Below are 16,834 nucleotides of genomic sequence, written 5' to 3'. Positions count from 1 at the left end.
GGGAAAAGCCAGTGAGGAAGGGGCTGCTTAGCTGTTCTCTCCTGTTTCTGAAAAATAAATACTAATTATGAGTTCAGGGTGAAACAGACTTTTTATTATGCAGAAAGATGCCATTTGGTCCATCTTGTCTGCTCCAGCTCTGAGAATTTTAACTTAGTGACATTCTCCTGCCTTTGTCCATATCTCAGCACATTGTTATTGCTTAAATAAACACCCAATACACTCCTGAATGCCTCAAATGAACCCACCTCCACCACATTTCCACACCTTAACTATTCTCTGTGTGACATTATATTTTCTAATTTCTCTCACTTCACAATCTTCTTTTCCAAGACACTTTAAAACGGTGCCCCCTGGCTCTCAATCCTTTTACAGTGGGAACAGTTTCTCCCTGTTTACTTTGTTCAGAATCCTTATAATTTTGTAAACTTCAATCAAACCTCCTTTCGGCCTTCTTGCTCTCCAAGGAGAAAATAACCCAACATCTTAAATCTTTTCTTTCATAACAGAACTGTCTCATCCCTGGAACCATTCTCATAAACTTCTTCTACACTCTCTGAATGCATTCATATCTTTTCTAAATTGTGGCATCTAGAATTGCAGTCCAGCTGAAATCTAATAAGTGTCCTATACAAGTTTTTCATAACTTCTCTCCTCCTCTATCCCATGACCTTATTACAGGAGTACTGTATACCTTATTAACAATTCTCTTTAATCATGCCACCTTTAATGACTTACGGTCTCTCTGGTCCCGCACATCTATTTGAATAGTACCTTTTATTTTATAATGCCTATCCACATTCTTTGTACTAAAGGATGTTTCACACTGCACTTTATTGAAATACATTCGTCATCTATCCACCCACTCCAACAACATAGCAATGTCCTTTTGAAGTTCTACATTGTCCTATTTACAGTTTACAATTCTCCCAAGTTTTTTGCCAAATGCAACTTTTAATTGTCCCCTGCACATCCAGAATGTAGATCATTAATATATATCAAGACAAGCAAGAATTCTAATACCGATCTCTTGGGAACTCCAGTGCAAACCTTTCCCCAGCCAAAAAATACTCACTGATCATTTCAGCATCCTTTGTCTGCATATCTGAAAGCTGAAAAGACCTAAAAACTGAAGATTTTTTCATCAGTAGAACTAAGCAGACCACATCAGACCTGTAGAGTCAAAAAGGTGGCAGTGGAAAAGCATAACAGGTCAGGTAGCATCCAAGGGCAGGAGAGTTGATGTTTCAGGCATAAGCCCTTTGGCAGGATTGGTACCTTTTATTTTATACTATGCACGTTCTTTGTACTATCAACAGTGCATTCCTCAAACCTTAGTTGTAACACAAGATACTTCACAAATGCATTAGAAAACAAAGTATGCCTCAGAGCTGATAAAGCTATTAGGTGGGATGACCAAAGGCTTGACATAGTGGTAGGTTTTAAGAAATGTTCTAAAGGAGTAAGGTGAGACAGAGAGGTAAAGAGATAGTAGAAATACATTCAAAAGCTTGGGGCCTAGACAGCAAAAGGCATAATCAGTAATGGTGGTGCAACTAAAATTGGGAAATTACAGAGTTAGAAAGGCATAAACCAATTTGAAAGTAGGGATGAATATTTTATCATTAAGATGTAGTTTAACTTAAATGTAAATCAATCAGCACAGGGGTGCAAGCGAAATGAAACCTGTTGCACATTAGTACAGCTGAGTATTTGGATGGCCTCAAACTTTCAGAGGGTATAACATTGGAAGCCAGCCAGGACACCATTGAAATAATTGAATCTAGAGGTAACAAATGAATAAATAAGGGTTTCACCAGGCAATTATAGGATGAAGATGATTGATTTTCCAGAGGTGGAAATAGTTGTTCTTCATGATGGCTTAACACCAAGTTTATGAACACACTGGCATAATTTCAAACTGTTGCCAAAAAGAGTAACAGAATCAGTAGTTAGTGAATGGAGTTTGGAGGAAAGAGTAAAGGCAAAAGCTTTACAGTCTAGCATCGAATCCAGGTCCCTGGCGCAGTGAGGCACCAGTGCTAACCACTGAACCTCTGTGCCACCCTAATTTCTTGATTTCTGGACATACAAACAAAGAATAAGAGTGAGCCCCTTGACCGTTGAAGCTTGCTTCACCATTCATTAAGACTAATTAAGCCTGATTTGATTTTAACTTCAACTCTGTATTCCTGAATATCCTAATAATCTTACATTTACTTGATCATCAAGAACGTACATAATTTTGCCTTGAAAATATTTAAAGATTCTACATCCACTGCTTTTGAGTTATCCTACTGTCTTCAAAACAACGTTGTATGGAGTTCTACAGTGTGTCGGTGATAAAACCCACTAAATTACTTCCCAGGCAATAGAATTGAAAATTGCCGATTCCAGCTGGAAAATCACAAATAAAACAACCATGATAACCCTTAAGACAGACTCTGACAAGGAATGGATAAAATTATCCAAACAATTATTTCCAAAATAATTTTCAAAGGGAGGCTCTGTGAGTCTTACCTTCGCTCTGACAATGGAATACTTTGTTTACTTCATTAGTAAATGCAGAATGGTAGTTACATGCAATGTCGTCAAAATTCGTCTTGGACAGTGATGAAAAATCTGTTATCAGATCAATCACCCATCATATGCAACATCAGATATTCTGCTCCATTGCAGTCAATGGCATTAACCATTATTTCCAACAAACAGAGAGTACTATACGTAAGTTGCCTGTGAATTTGCCCATATAACAATAGTGACATTTTTACATTGTTTCAATGATATTGTAAACAGTGCTTAGTTTGACTGGTGTAGCCTTGATGGGCCAAAAGGCCTCCATAACTATGATGATATGGCTGTTTTGGAACACTGAGGGAATTAAAAGCCCTGTCTAAAAACAACTTTTTTTTTCTGTATATTAGGCACAAAGAACAAAAGCTGGTGAAGTGTACAGCTAGAATTTTACAGAATTTTGGAAAAGAGATGCCTAAGCAACAAAGGAAAAGCTAATGACTACGGCTGAGATGACTGAAAACATTCAGTACCAATCTTGAAACTACAGAAACTGTGTGGAGGTTAGTATCAACAACCACATTTCCAAACCTGAAAAGAATATAATATTTTTGAAACAAATTATATTGCTGCAGTACTGATGCGAAAATAACTCTCTTGGCCAGGGAGAGAGATCCATTAACAGAGAGAAGCCAATGTTATATCCTATGAAAATGTCAATACTCTCGTAGTTTCTCCCACCGGACGAAGATTTATTCTGCAGCATGTCGAACATAAAGAAGGATGGAATATTGTATAAACTATGATGTGTCCCGAGTTGTTCTTCTGTTTTGTCTTAGAGATGCCTTAATTCACAGAGTTAGACCTTGGAGATAGGTATCGGGAGAAGCTCTATAATAAAATTAAGGATGTTAAGTGTTTGTGATATTGCTGTGCTGAAGATATGATTAAGTTTCTTTGTGTTTAATTCCATGCCAAGTGTTTATTATGTTTTGAAGGAGCATTCTCAACGGAAGAGACATCATCGATGAAATTGTATTCTGCTACAAATCATCTCATTTTTAACTTGTTAAAAAATGGAATTCACATATTGGAATTTCTTTCAAATATTTATTTGTAATCTGTGTGTAAGTATCTCAAAGGAAGAGACATCATAGATCAAAATGCACTCACATCTTGGAATTTCTTTCAAACATTTATTTGTAATTTGTAATCGGCTGGCCTGTGAAGCCTGGAGTGTGACTCTCATTTGTTGTGTCTAAATGGGACTCTGGCAACGGAATGGAATGGGCTGGTGAAGCCCAGGCATGACTGTAGCAGTGGATAAGGAAAAATTGGGCTCTCTTTAACTTGAAGTCATGGATTCTTTTGCCGAGCCGGTTTGTTTTTCTGCAAACATATTGTCGCCTCACTAGGTGACATCATCAGTGCATCTTTGATAAGGTGTTGGTGATCTGCCCCACCTGGATTTATATGCTTCTGTTTGTTGGTACTTCCGGTTCTGTACCTGCGTGGGTTGTGTATGGGCTCCAGTTCAATGCGTCTATTGATTGAATTCCGGTTGGAATACCAGGCTTCAAGGAATTCTCTGGCATGTCTCTGTTTTGCCTGAGTTAGGATGGTTATATTGTCCCATTTGAATTTGTGTCCTTCATTGTCTGTGTGGTTGGAAATGAGAGAGAGTACTGGTCACGTCTGGCAGGGGCGAGTTGATGTTTGTGTACTCATATGATTGGTTTTCTTGCTGTTTGTCCAAATAGTGTTTTTCACAGTCTTTGCAGAGTATCTTTAGATTATGTTCATCCTGTTGGATATGGGTCTCGGGTCTTGAACTTTTGTGAGGAGCTGGTGGAAGGTGTTTGTGGGCCACTAAGATTCCAAGGGGAATGAATAGTCTGGTGGTTATCTCTTATGTCTTTGATCTCTTTGATGTACGGTATGTTTGCTATCTCGTCTGGTCATATAGTGTATTTTTCTTTGGGTTTGTCCTGTACATACCAGAGGATAGTGCTCTTGGCGTACCCGTTTTGTTCAAATCCTTTGAATAGGTGCTCTTGTTCTGCCTTCTGAAGTTCTGGGTTGCTGCAATGTGTCATCGCCCATTTAAATAATATCCTAATGCAGCTCCATTTGAGTGTGCTGGGTGGTTGTTGCTATAACTCAGTATCTTGTCAGTATGGGTGTTCTTCCTGTACACACTGGCCTGAGTTCCCTGTAGGTGTGCATTCCACTAATACGTCCAGGAACGGGGGGGGGGGTCTGCTGTCGTTTTCCTCTTCTTTAGTGAACTTTATTCCGGTGAGGATGTTATTGATGTAGTGGTGGGTTTCTTCCAGTGTGCACATTTAATGATGATAAAGGTGTCATCTACATACTGGATCCAGAGTTTGGCTTAAATGGTGGAGAGGGCTGTCCATTATAAGCTTTGCATTACTGCTTCTGCTATCAGTCCTGATATCGGGGACCCCATTGGTATACTGTTGATTTGTCTGTACACTTGTCTATTGAATGTAAAGTGAGTTGTGAGGCATAAGTCTAGCAATTTTAATACGCTGTTCTTTTGGTGCTGTTGGTGTCATTGGTAACTGCTTCGTCCAAGAATGTGGCAATGGTATCCTTGGCTAAGTCACTGTCCATAGATCTGAAGAGTGCTGTTACATCAAATGAAATCACTTGAAAACACACCAGATCGGTGCATGAATCCATGACTTCATCCACAAGCCAAGCTACAAATCTTCTCAAGGTCACTTTAACTTATCTTTCTTTATTTTAAGTTAAAGTGAATGGCACCTATGCATGGTGACATTACACACTTTTCACCACTTTATGTTGATTACACATGACAATATGTAAGTTATTCTTGATTCTTGGCAGCTACAATCAACTTTCAATGTTACCATGATCAAATAAATAGTGGCTAGAAGTATCTGAATAGTGACTGCCTTGCAGGCACTGATTAAGTGATGGGATTATGTCATCACATACATTTTTGTTACTTTATGAGTTTAGAGTACACCTGATGCACATGGCATGAGGCAATCTTAGATGTCTCCCCACCTAGATGTAATGGATAACTAACATTATGTCTGATTCCCCCAACTTTATGGTCAGTTGGACTCAGTTTGGCTTGGCACTATGGCAATGACCAGTGTCAACCTCAGCTATGATTTTGCAAATAGTCTAATGACATCCGCTTATAGAGCAAAAGCAATCAGAAAATATTTCCAAGAACTTTTGTGAAGGTGTTAAATAATGGTAAATGCCTGTGGAGAGATAGGCTGAGGAGATTTTGAGAGACAAGGAGTACCTGGAGCGCTTTTTAAGAAGCAATAGCAGTTCCATGTGGGAGTTGAGCAACCAGTCTTTAAATGTGGCAACATCACTGCTGTATCGAAACGAAACAAAAACCTATAGGTGGTACTCAATGCATTCTTGCTGCAGCAGCCACTGATATAAACACTACATTTTGGCATATAGTGATACAAGTGAAAACAAGGAGAATATTGTCCAGGAGTATCATTAACTGGGGTCATAACAAGTCAGATCCCAAAATGAAACTTGGCTTGACAGATCATACCTTATTTTTGCAATTTTTGCAATTAATTAACATTGTGGTTAACCGCTGAAACATTTTCACATGCAGCTGCAGATGTTCTTTGCAATCAGAACGTGAGTTTATGACACAAAAGAAGAGAAAACAAACAAAACTATATATTTCTATTGATTCGGGGACGTGGAAGCACTTGCTGGACCAGAATTTATTGTGTATCTCTGATTGCCCTGGAGAAGGTCATGGTGAGCTATCTGCTTGAACTGCTATGATTTATTTAGTTTAGGTAGACCTACAGCCGGTAAGAGGGGGAGTTCCAGGAGTTTGACTCACTGACCATGAGGGACAGTGATATATTTGCAAGTCAAAACACTGAGTGGCTTGGATACAAACATGCAGGTATGGTGTTCCCATATGTGTCTTTGATGGCAGTGGTCATGGGCTTGGAGTAGTCCTGTCTAAGGAGCCTTAGTGAATTTCTGGCATACATTTTGTAGATGGTGCATACTGTGTGTCAGTGGCAGAGGTCAAGAATGTTTGAGGTTGTTGTGCCAATCAAGAGGACTGCTTTATCCAGGATATTATCAAGCTTCTTAAGTGTTATTGGAGCTAACATCATCCAGGCAAGTGGATAATACCATCACACTCCTCACCTTGTACCTTATAAGTGGTGGACAGAATTTGGGGGGCAAACAGAGAAAATGCTGGAGAAATTCAGCAGTTCTGGTAGCATCAGTGGAAAGGGAAACAGAGTTAAAGGTTCAAGTCCATTATGGGGTGTTCTTCAGAATTGAAGATGGCTGGCCTAGGACATTATCCTGAGGAATACCTAGAGACTCTAGAGCAAAAATGACTGACTCCCAACAATCAAAACCATCTTTGTTTGTGATAGGGATGACTCCTATTAATAAAGAGTCTTCCTTGTCATTCTAATCGACTCTAATTTTGCCAATAATGCAACGCTTGGAATGGACAGCCCTCCCCACCATCCAACCCAAACTCTGGATCCGGTATATAGATGACACTTTTGTCATCATTGAATGTGCACAACTGGAAGAAACCCACCACTACATCAATAACACCCTCACTGAAACTTAATCAAATGCTATCTTGATGACAAGCACACATCCTTACAGTTAGAAAGATCTTAGCATAAAATCAAAGAAAAATATTTCATCTGTTAATCAACACCATCCATTACAGAGTCTCAACACCAAAGGAATTACATCCTTATCTCATCTCTTCAGGTTTCTATTATTTGATGCTTTCATGTTTCTTTCTTGTGGATTGTGGAGATAGTTTGATTATTCCTTTCCAAGTCTGCTGATGAGAACTTTTCATAACTCTTCGAGCCTAAACTTTAAATGTCCCAATTTGTAATTTGGGTAATTTAGTGGTTGGTTTTTCAACATGTGAAACAAGAAGAGCTGGATTCTTTTCCCCTCTAACCGCCCACACCACCCCACCCCACCCACCCGCTTGCACCCCACATTATTTTGATTTAATTCTCTCTCTTGTTTTCTCATTTCTTGAGTTTTTTGTTATTGTTGCATTGCCCATAATTGGCAGTGTTTTTTAACTTGTTAATTGGATATCTTTGTTAATTTAGTGATGGGTTATTAAAGTCAAAAATGAAAAAAGAGCTGTATTCTTTATCAAAATAATAAAAAGAAACTGGGTTCTTCCCAGGAAGGTGCTGGCTTCTGGACAGGGAAAGGGTCCATGAGGGAAATGTGAAAGCTGGTGGGAGTCTATGCAATAAAGTATTGTAAATCCCTGAAAGTCCTTTGCTGCCTAATTCAGCATATGGATATTGGGCTGTTACACACTGGGAATTGCCTTAATCTGCAGTAGCATTGCTGGTTTCTTGCTAGTTGCAGAAACTCAACACAGGTACAGTAAAACCTTTATTATAGTGGCTGGAATAAAAACAGAAGTTGCTGGAAAAGCTCAGCAGGTCTGGCAGCATCTGTTGAGAGAAATCAGAGTTAACATTTCGGGTCCAGTGACCCTTACTCAGTTCTGAGGAAGTCACTCGACCTGAAACGTTAACGCTGATTTCTCTCCATAGATGCTGCCAGATCTGCTTTGCTTTTCCAGCAATTTCTGGGTTTTTTTCCTGATTGCCAACATCTGCAGTTCTTTCATTTTTGTTATAGTGACTGGAGTTGGGTTTCAATATTGTTCAAAAAGAAACTTGATTGTGTTAACAAAGGAATTGTTTTTATGTTAACTGAACATACATAATTTCAAATGATTTATAAAACAATAACATGTACTTTTATGGAGTTACATGTGCAGCAATTCATTTAATAAAGATCCCTTATGTTCTTGCTCTATTGACAAATTATAACAGAAGAAGAAAGATTCTTGAATTTTTGCATTAGAATTTATTATCTGTTCAGACTGTCTCTCATTTCCTCTGTTCAGGTCCTAGGGAGTGTTGCTGAACAATGAGACCTTGGAGTGCAGGTTCATAGCTCCTTGAAAGTGGAGTCGCTGATAGATGGGATAGTGAAGAAGGCATTTGGTATGCTTTCTTTTATTGGTCAGAGTACTGAGTACAAGAGTTGGGAGGTCATGTTGTGGCTGTACAGAACATTTGTTAGGCCACTGTTGGAATATTGCGTGCAATTCTGGTCTCCTTTCTATCGGAAAGATGTTGTGAAACATGAAAGGGTTCAGAAAAGATTTACAAGGATGTTGCCAGAGTTGGAGGGTTTGAGCTATAGGGAGAGACTGGAACAGGCTGGGGCTGTTTTCCCTGGAGGGTCGGAGGCTGAGGGGTGACCTTATAGAGGTTTACAAAATTATGAGGGTAAATAGGCAAAGTCTTTTCCCTGGGGTTGAGGAGTCCAGAACTACGGGGCATAGGTTTAGGGTGAGAGGGGAAAGATATAAAAGAGACCCGAGGGGCAACTTTTTCACAGAGAGTGGTACGTGTATGGAATGAGCGGCCAGAGGATGTGGTGGAGGCTGGTACAATTGCAACATTTAAGAGGCATTTGGATGGGTATATGAATAGGAAGAGTTTGGAGGGATATGGGCCGGGTGCTGGCAGGTGGGACTAGATTGGGTTGGGATATCTGATCGGCATGGACAGGTTGGACCGAAGGGTCTGTTTCCATGCTGTACATCTCTATGACTCAGTGCAGTTAGACAGACAGAAAGTGATATATTTTCTATTCTTCTGGCATCAATGTCTTAGGCACCAGAACAAACAGAATTAATCAAATGAAATATTGAAAATATTAATCTTCTCTAAGGAAGAGTAGAGTTCAGCCTTAAGCATTTTCCATATAAGCAGTGTAGAGTTTTTCAGCTTCTCCTGATGAAGATGAGTGCAAGTAATTCTTCAACATTGCTCAACTTGAAATATTTTGTAAGTACTGTGTAAGTTGATTTTTGTTTTTGGAAGGATTTTTCAAAGATTGATAAATGACTTGAATTCCAGAAGTGAAATAAGAATGACTGCTTTTAAAATAAATTGGTGAGCAATTCACTCCATGTGGCATTAAGGATGTCGAGCAAAACTGGAGTTAGCAGGAATCAGGAATAATTCTCCACTGGTTACAGCCCTACTTAGAACAAAGGTGGTTAATTGTGGTTCTTAAAGGTCAATCAACATAGTCCCAGAACATCACTACTGAAGTTCCTGAGGCTAGTGTCCTAGTTCTAACATTCAGCAGATGCTTCTTCAATGATCTTGCCCCCATTATGGTCAGAGGTCATAAGTGGAGAAGCTTGCAGACAATGGCAAAACATTCAGCACTATTCTCATTTGGCTAGACAGCTGGTTTGTGATGCAGAGTGAAACTAACAGCAAGGATTCTCTTCACACACTGGCTGAAGTTACCATGAAGCATTCTCCTTCCCAACCTCTCCATTGATCTGAATGGTAGTGACCTTCAGGTTAAACCATCCATAATGAGAGAGCAGCTCTATGGACCAGTTAAAAAAAATGTAATTCCACAAGGACTAAAGTCATTTGTATATTAGCAGGAGCTGGACAATATGCAGACTCAGGCTGGTAAATGGCAACATTTGTGCCAGGCAATGAACATCAGCAGCAAGAGAGCACATAATCATCTCCCTTTGATATCTGATACATTACCATCACTGAATCTCCCACTATCAGCATTCTGGAGGTTACCATTGACCAAAAACTGAACTGGGCCAGACATATAAATACTGTGGTGACAACGACAGATCAGAGGCTGGGAATTCTGCAATGAGTAACTGACCTCCTGGTTCCTCAAAGTTTGACCACTGTCTACATGGCACACATCAGAAGTGTGATGGAGTACTCTCCAAATGCCTGGCTGCATGTAGCTCCAACAACAATCAAGAAGATCAAAATCCTTCAGGAAAGAACAGCCTGCTCAAATGGTACCCTATTGAACAGCTTACTCATTCAGTCACTCCACCACATATACCACCATATGTATATAGTAGCACATACCATCTACAAATTGCATTGGAGTACCTTCCAAACCTATAATCATAACCCTCAAGAAGGATAAGGGCAGCAGATGCATTGCAGCATCACCACCTGCAAGATCTCATTCAAGCTGCATACCACCCTATTTTGGAACACTATGGCATTTCTTCGTTGTATCTCGGTCAATATCCAGGAACTCCAATCCCCACATAACTGTGGATACAGCTATAGCCAAGGACTGTAGCAGTTCAGTACCACCATCTTCTCAATGGTAATTACCATTGGCCAGGCTACTGATTCTTACATCCTATAAATGGGCATAAGTAAATTCCAATTCAACAATTTTTAGCCTACTTGACGAATTAACTATCTCTTCTTCCGCTGAGACTTCAGCAGTATGTTCTTTAGTAAAGACAGACCATCAGGGAACGGATGATTGCTGAACAAGTACCACTTGATAGACTGTTGATGATCCTTCAAACACGTTGCTAATGATTGAGAATAGACTTACAGGGCAGAATTAGCCCGGTTGGATTTATCTTGCTTTCTGTCAACAGGACTTAGCTGGGTAATTTCCACATTGCTGGGTAAATGCCAGTGGTGTAGCTGAACTGGTAAGTCTTAGTAAGCAGTGCTGTTAATTCTGAAACACAAGTTTTGCTGTTAGGGCCCCATGGCTCTTGCAGGATTGAATATCTTCAGATATTTCTTGATATCATGTGATGTGAAATGAATTGGCTGAGGACTGGCATCTGTGATGCTCAGGACCTCAAAAGGAGGCTGAGGTGGATTACTAATTGCCACTTCTGGCTGAAGATGAATGCAAATGCTTGAGGCTTTTACACTGATATGCTCCTCTAGCATTTTCATCGAGGAAATGGATAGTGGAGACAAAGTCTTGTCCTCATATTGAGGATAGCCAACATTGTGTTGTGTGGCACAACTAGCATGCTCGATGGAATAGATTTTGAATACATCGAACAAATCAAAACCAGGCATTCATGTGGTGCTGTAGACCATTGGCTGCAGCAAAATTGTGTATAACCAAATCTGTAAGCCTGTCATGTCCAGCATCAAGCTCAGGGACTAACCCTGATTCAATGAAGAGTGTAAGAGGGCATGCCAGGACCAACAACAATGAGCCATCATCCTGATAAAGGTGCAGTATCAAACTCTTCACATGTCAAACAGTGGAAGCAGCATACAATAAGCAATCCTACAAAAAAAATCTAAGCCCTGCAGTTCTGCCACATCCATTCATGAATGGTGTTTGACAATTAAACAACTAACAGATTGTGGACTTATAGACCAGACAGCAAAGGTGAAATCCAGTAATGAAAGGGAACACAGCAGCATGGATATATAACTGGTTGAATGATAGGAAACAGAGTAGTGATAAACAGTTGATTTGCACTGGATGGACATATACAGTGTGGTTCCGCAGGCCTTAGTTTATATTAATGACTTTGCCTTCTATGTAAAGAGCATTAATCCAAGATTTGCAGATGGCACAAAAGTTGGAAGCATTGTCAACTGTGAGGAGGACAGAGATAGACTTGGAGAGGTCACAGACAGGCTGGTAGAATGGGTGGACACATGACAAATAAAATTTAATGCAGAAATGTATGAAGTGATGCATTTTGTTGGGAACAATGAGTAGAATCAATTTGAAATAAAAGATTTGATTCTGAAGTAGATGCAGGAACAGAAAGAGCTGTGGGTATATGTGCAGAAATCATCGATGTTGGGAAGAGACTGAAGAGACATACAGAGTCCTGTGTCAAAATATATCACATACGCTTGGATTATAAAAACTAGAAAGTTAAGAAGAGCTTTTATAAAGTAATAGTTCAGCCTCAACTAGAGTACTGTATCTAATTCTGAGTACCATCTTGCAGGAAGGATAAGATGAGATTGATGAAGGCAAAGAAGATTTACAAGAACAGTTGAAGGGATGAGGGACTTAAGTTATGTGGAAAGATTAGAGTAGCTGAGGTTATTATCCTTAGGGTAGGTTGAGAAGGAGTTTGCTAAAAGTGTTCAAAATCATCAGTAATCAACTCAGAGAAATTGCTGTGATTGAGAACTAGAGGGTTCTGGTTTAAAGAACCAATGACAAAGGGGACCACTTCTTTATTCATTGAGTGATTATGATCTAGTATACAATGTAAAAGAGTGTGTTGGAAGCAAAATTAATCATGGATTTCCAAACGGAATTGAACAAATATCTAAAGAAATCAAATTTTCAGAGATGCAAGGTAAGAGGTGAAAATGGAACCAGCTGAATTGTTCTTGCATAGTCAGAATGGACATGGCCTTCTGTGCTATATTAATTCCATAACTCATATAATATATTCAGGAATTAATAACAGAGGAATAGGAAGAAGCCATTCAGTCTTTCTGCCATTCATAATTATAAATCCTATTTAGTTTATACAGCTTGGCTCCATATCCCTTAGTATCCCTGGCTAGCAAAATCTACATATAACACATTTAAAATTTTTAATGAAACTAATATCTACTGTTACGTTTGGGAGAGAGTTTGATATTTGTGAGATCCTTTCAGTGAAGAATTGTGTCCTGAATCTCTCCCAAATAGTCTGGCTCTGATTTTAAGATTCTGTCCTCTAGTCTCAGATGGCTCAACCTATGGGAAATGTTCTGACTACCCAAACAATTTCTGTCAAAATTAAATGCGAACTCAATCGCCCTTTATCTTCTGTTCCAGGCAATCCAAACCTACTTTATGTAACTGCAGCTCTTAATGTAATCCTTGGAGCCCTGATAACAGATGCATGAACCCCACTGCACACATTCCAATGCCAAGCTGTCCTAAGATGTGATACCCAGAACTGTAAGTAGTATTCCAAATTTAAAAGTAGGAAATATTGTTATTGATAGCGTTGAGTTGAAATCCATTTAAAAATGTTAATTGCCCATACCTACATTTTTAATATCTATCTATATATATTATATAGCTTGACTGAGTACACTCATAATCACCAAAAGGGACCTTAAATAGCTTAACAAACAAACAACTATAAAGGAGGGCTAGAAATCCTTCAAAGAATAAGGGGAAGGGGATAACTGAAGTGAATATAAGATCATGAAATCACATCAAATGTTGGTGCACTCTAATGCAGTCAGGGATGAGAGCGGCTGAAGAGAAAAAAGGCCTGAAATTTGTTTGACACAAGAAGTTATGTACACATTAAAGTGAAAAGTAGCAAAGACAGCAGTGTGAAGTGTTAGAAAATTTCAACACTTTTTATGATGCTTCTAAGCCACTTCAAGTGGATGAAATTGTGGAAGATGTGTGAGGTGAATGTGGGCAGGCTCATTTTTGAACTGTAAATCTAATAATTACTTGACTCAACCAGACTGCTAATGTTCCAGTTACTCAATTTTACAGGTATACAATTTACCAACATGACGTAAACTGCATGATTTAAATGTGGCTCGTGGTTAGCACTGCTGCCTCACAGTGCCAGAGGCTCGGGGTCGAATTCAAGGGAAGTATGGAATGGATGCTCTTCAAAGGGTCAGTATTGACTCAATGGACTGAACAGGCTGCTGTAGAGACTCTATAATTCTATTGCACAGAATTCAGCAGATAGCAGAGATTGCTTTAATCCTGGTGGTAACCTCAGAAGAGGCTAGCATGGTCTGGTTTTGTGGTCCTCTGCTGATCCTGGATTAAGAGGAAGTTCCATCTCTGCACCATTCTGTTCAGCAGGACCTTAGGTGTCCTGCCTACACAGCGTGGTGCAGATTTCCTTATGTCTGTCATGTCAGGAACTGTGCAGGGCAACTGTGGACTGACAGCATAATAGGCTGTTAAAGATGTCTCGGGCTGTAGGGATGCCAGTGAATTCCAGGATATCTATTGAGTGCTGAGTTGTTCTGGGAATAGTGCATGGTAAGATTGGGCCAGAAATGGATGTGAAGTATGCCATTTGGCAGGGTAGGTTGTTAGTGTGGTGAGTTTGGTAAGGTACAGAGAGAAAACTCGTGAGGCTTCATAGTTGCATCCCTCCAAAAGACTCAATGCAATTTGGATTTAGCCAAAAAAAAAAGCAAGATTCAATCCAGAGACATTTGGTTTCTGTTGATAGTTTAAATGGGTAGACATATTAAGTTTTTGTCATAAGGTCACTTTGGAAGAGTTAATGTTAACCACTAGAATTGTTGGGAAAGAACCCTGATGAGATTACTTAAATAAAGCAGTATTTTGGGATTAATGGGATTAGACTTTAACTATGATTTTAAGTCTTTGATTTATTTTATTTTGTCTTCATTTCTTTTGTTCATCAAGTTCTACTTTATTTTTAAAGCAAAATTTGCAACATTCAGTTATGTTTCAGTGAGACACCACTTCATTAAAACCAAGACAAAGAAAAATATGATCAATCAAGCCAGGCTCATGTATAGGATCTGACTTACCCAATAATAAAATTAAATAAGATCATAACACCAAAGTATCCACTTGGGGAAGGAAGAAAGAAGGTGGGAAATAGTAGAGAAAGTGTGTAGGGGAAGAAATGGTGATTGAGAACAGGTAGGATAGTGTGGTGGCAACAGTCCCTTCACACAGCCATTCTGATTGTGTAGTGCTCCCTCACTTGAACTATCTGACATAGTAATACTTCCAACAGATATCCATCTGCTACCTATTTGATAGTGAAATGCTCCCTTAGTCCTGGCCCTAAGTGCAGTGCAGCACTACCTCATTCTGCCCCTCTTGTTAATGCAGTATTCCCTCCAAGCTGCATCTCCAACCATGTAGATCTAGATTAATATTTAACTTCTGACATTATAAAAATCCCTCAATACCACCTGCCTGACAGTGCAGCAGCCTTCCAACACTCACTATGATAGCGAAGAACTCCTTTATGCCTGGCCCCTGAACATTGCAGTGCTCTCTCAGCCCGAACCCTTTAATAATGACTCCTCATTACCGCCACACCATCAGTCTCCAATCAGGCTTTTCTGCACTTTCTACAGAGGAAGTTAGGTCAATAAGAAGATTTATCCAGAGGAGCACTTCTTTTGGTCAGCCATGAAGATTATTTAACTCCCCTGAAGTAAATTCCATCTTCAGCCTCAAACTATCCTAATGTTTCACCTGGAATCTAATAGATTTTTAACATGGAGGCTGCATCAGTGACAAGCTATCTAATTGTTATGTACTTGTATCTTAAATCAAGTATTCTAAATGCTAATTATGCAGCATTGCTGCCACCCAACACACTGTTCAACTTGCATCTAAATCAATGCATTTGTTCTCCCCTAAGACATGCATGGGAAAATTCAATACAGAGCAAATTATCCTTAATCGCTACATATAGTTAAAAAGATGGTTTACATTTCTTGAATGATGGGAGATAAGTTTATGCAGTGTACAGATTAACACAAAGAACTCAGCACCCACTTACTGCTCCCCTCCTTATGCTCATTCAATACTAGGCCTCAGACTTTGCTGTGATCTCGCAACATTATGCACTTAACACTGTTCTCTCAGTACTGATCAACAGATAGGTGGATTAGGGCTGACACAAGGCTGAATCAAGATTAGAGTGGTGCTGGAAAAGCACAGCAGGTCAGGCAGCATCCGAGGAGCAGGAAAATCGAAGTTTTGGGCAGGAGCTCTTCATCAGGAATGAGGCTGGGAGCCTCCAGGATGGAGAGGTAAATGGGAGGGGGGGTGGGGCTGGAGAGAAGGTAGCTAAGAGTGACCTGGGGGTGGCAGTGAGAGAGAGAGAGAGAAACTCACTGAGATCTTCGTATAGAGAGAAGGAGAACTTCTTCAAAGTAGGCATCCTTTGAAGAATTGAGCCCGGGACCCGGCGCTGTGAGGCAGCAGTGCTATCCACTGAGCCATCATGCCCACCCAGCTCCATTTTTACAGAGCGGCAAGGAGAGAAGGTGGAGTGAAGCGAGGGCTGCCGGGAAGGATAAGTTTTCCCACTTAAAAAAAAAGGAAAGGGACTTACCTCGGGAGTCGGGCCTCCATTTTTACAGAGCAGCGAAGAGAGAATGTGGAGTGAAGCGAGGGCTGCCGGGAAGAATAAGTTTTCCCACTTAAAAAAAAAGGAAAGGGACTTACCTCGGGAGTCGGGCCTCCATTTTTACAGAGCAGCGAAGAGAGAATGTGGAGTGAAGCGAGGGCTGCCGGGAAGGTAAAGGCTTAATTTATATTTGGGCAGTGGCTAAACCCAAGATACTATACATGTGGTATCTCCCTCCCGCTCCCCCTTCCCCCCCCCCACAACCGGAAGAAAAAGACTTTTATTTTTTCTTTATCTTTCTTTTCTCATATATTTAAGTGC

At 39.9% G+C, this 16,834-nt stretch overlaps 1 protein-coding gene across 1 annotated transcript in view; it reads right to left on the bottom strand.

The window, feature by feature from the left end:
* The window catches only part of LOC140480501 (uncharacterized), a 233,358-nt gene that overhangs the window by 41,156 nt on the left and 175,368 nt on the right, over nucleotides 1–16,834 (bottom strand). The gene's annotated exons all lie outside the window — the stretch shown is intronic.

Source organism: Chiloscyllium punctatum, chromosome 8, assembly GCF_047496795.1.
Source record: "Chiloscyllium punctatum isolate Juve2018m chromosome 8, sChiPun1.3, whole genome shotgun sequence".
Taxonomy (NCBI): Eukaryota; Metazoa; Chordata; class Chondrichthyes; order Orectolobiformes; family Hemiscylliidae; genus Chiloscyllium; species Chiloscyllium punctatum.
Note: the sequence above shows the minus strand (reverse complement) of the source record. Positions and strands in the feature narration are given on the sequence as shown.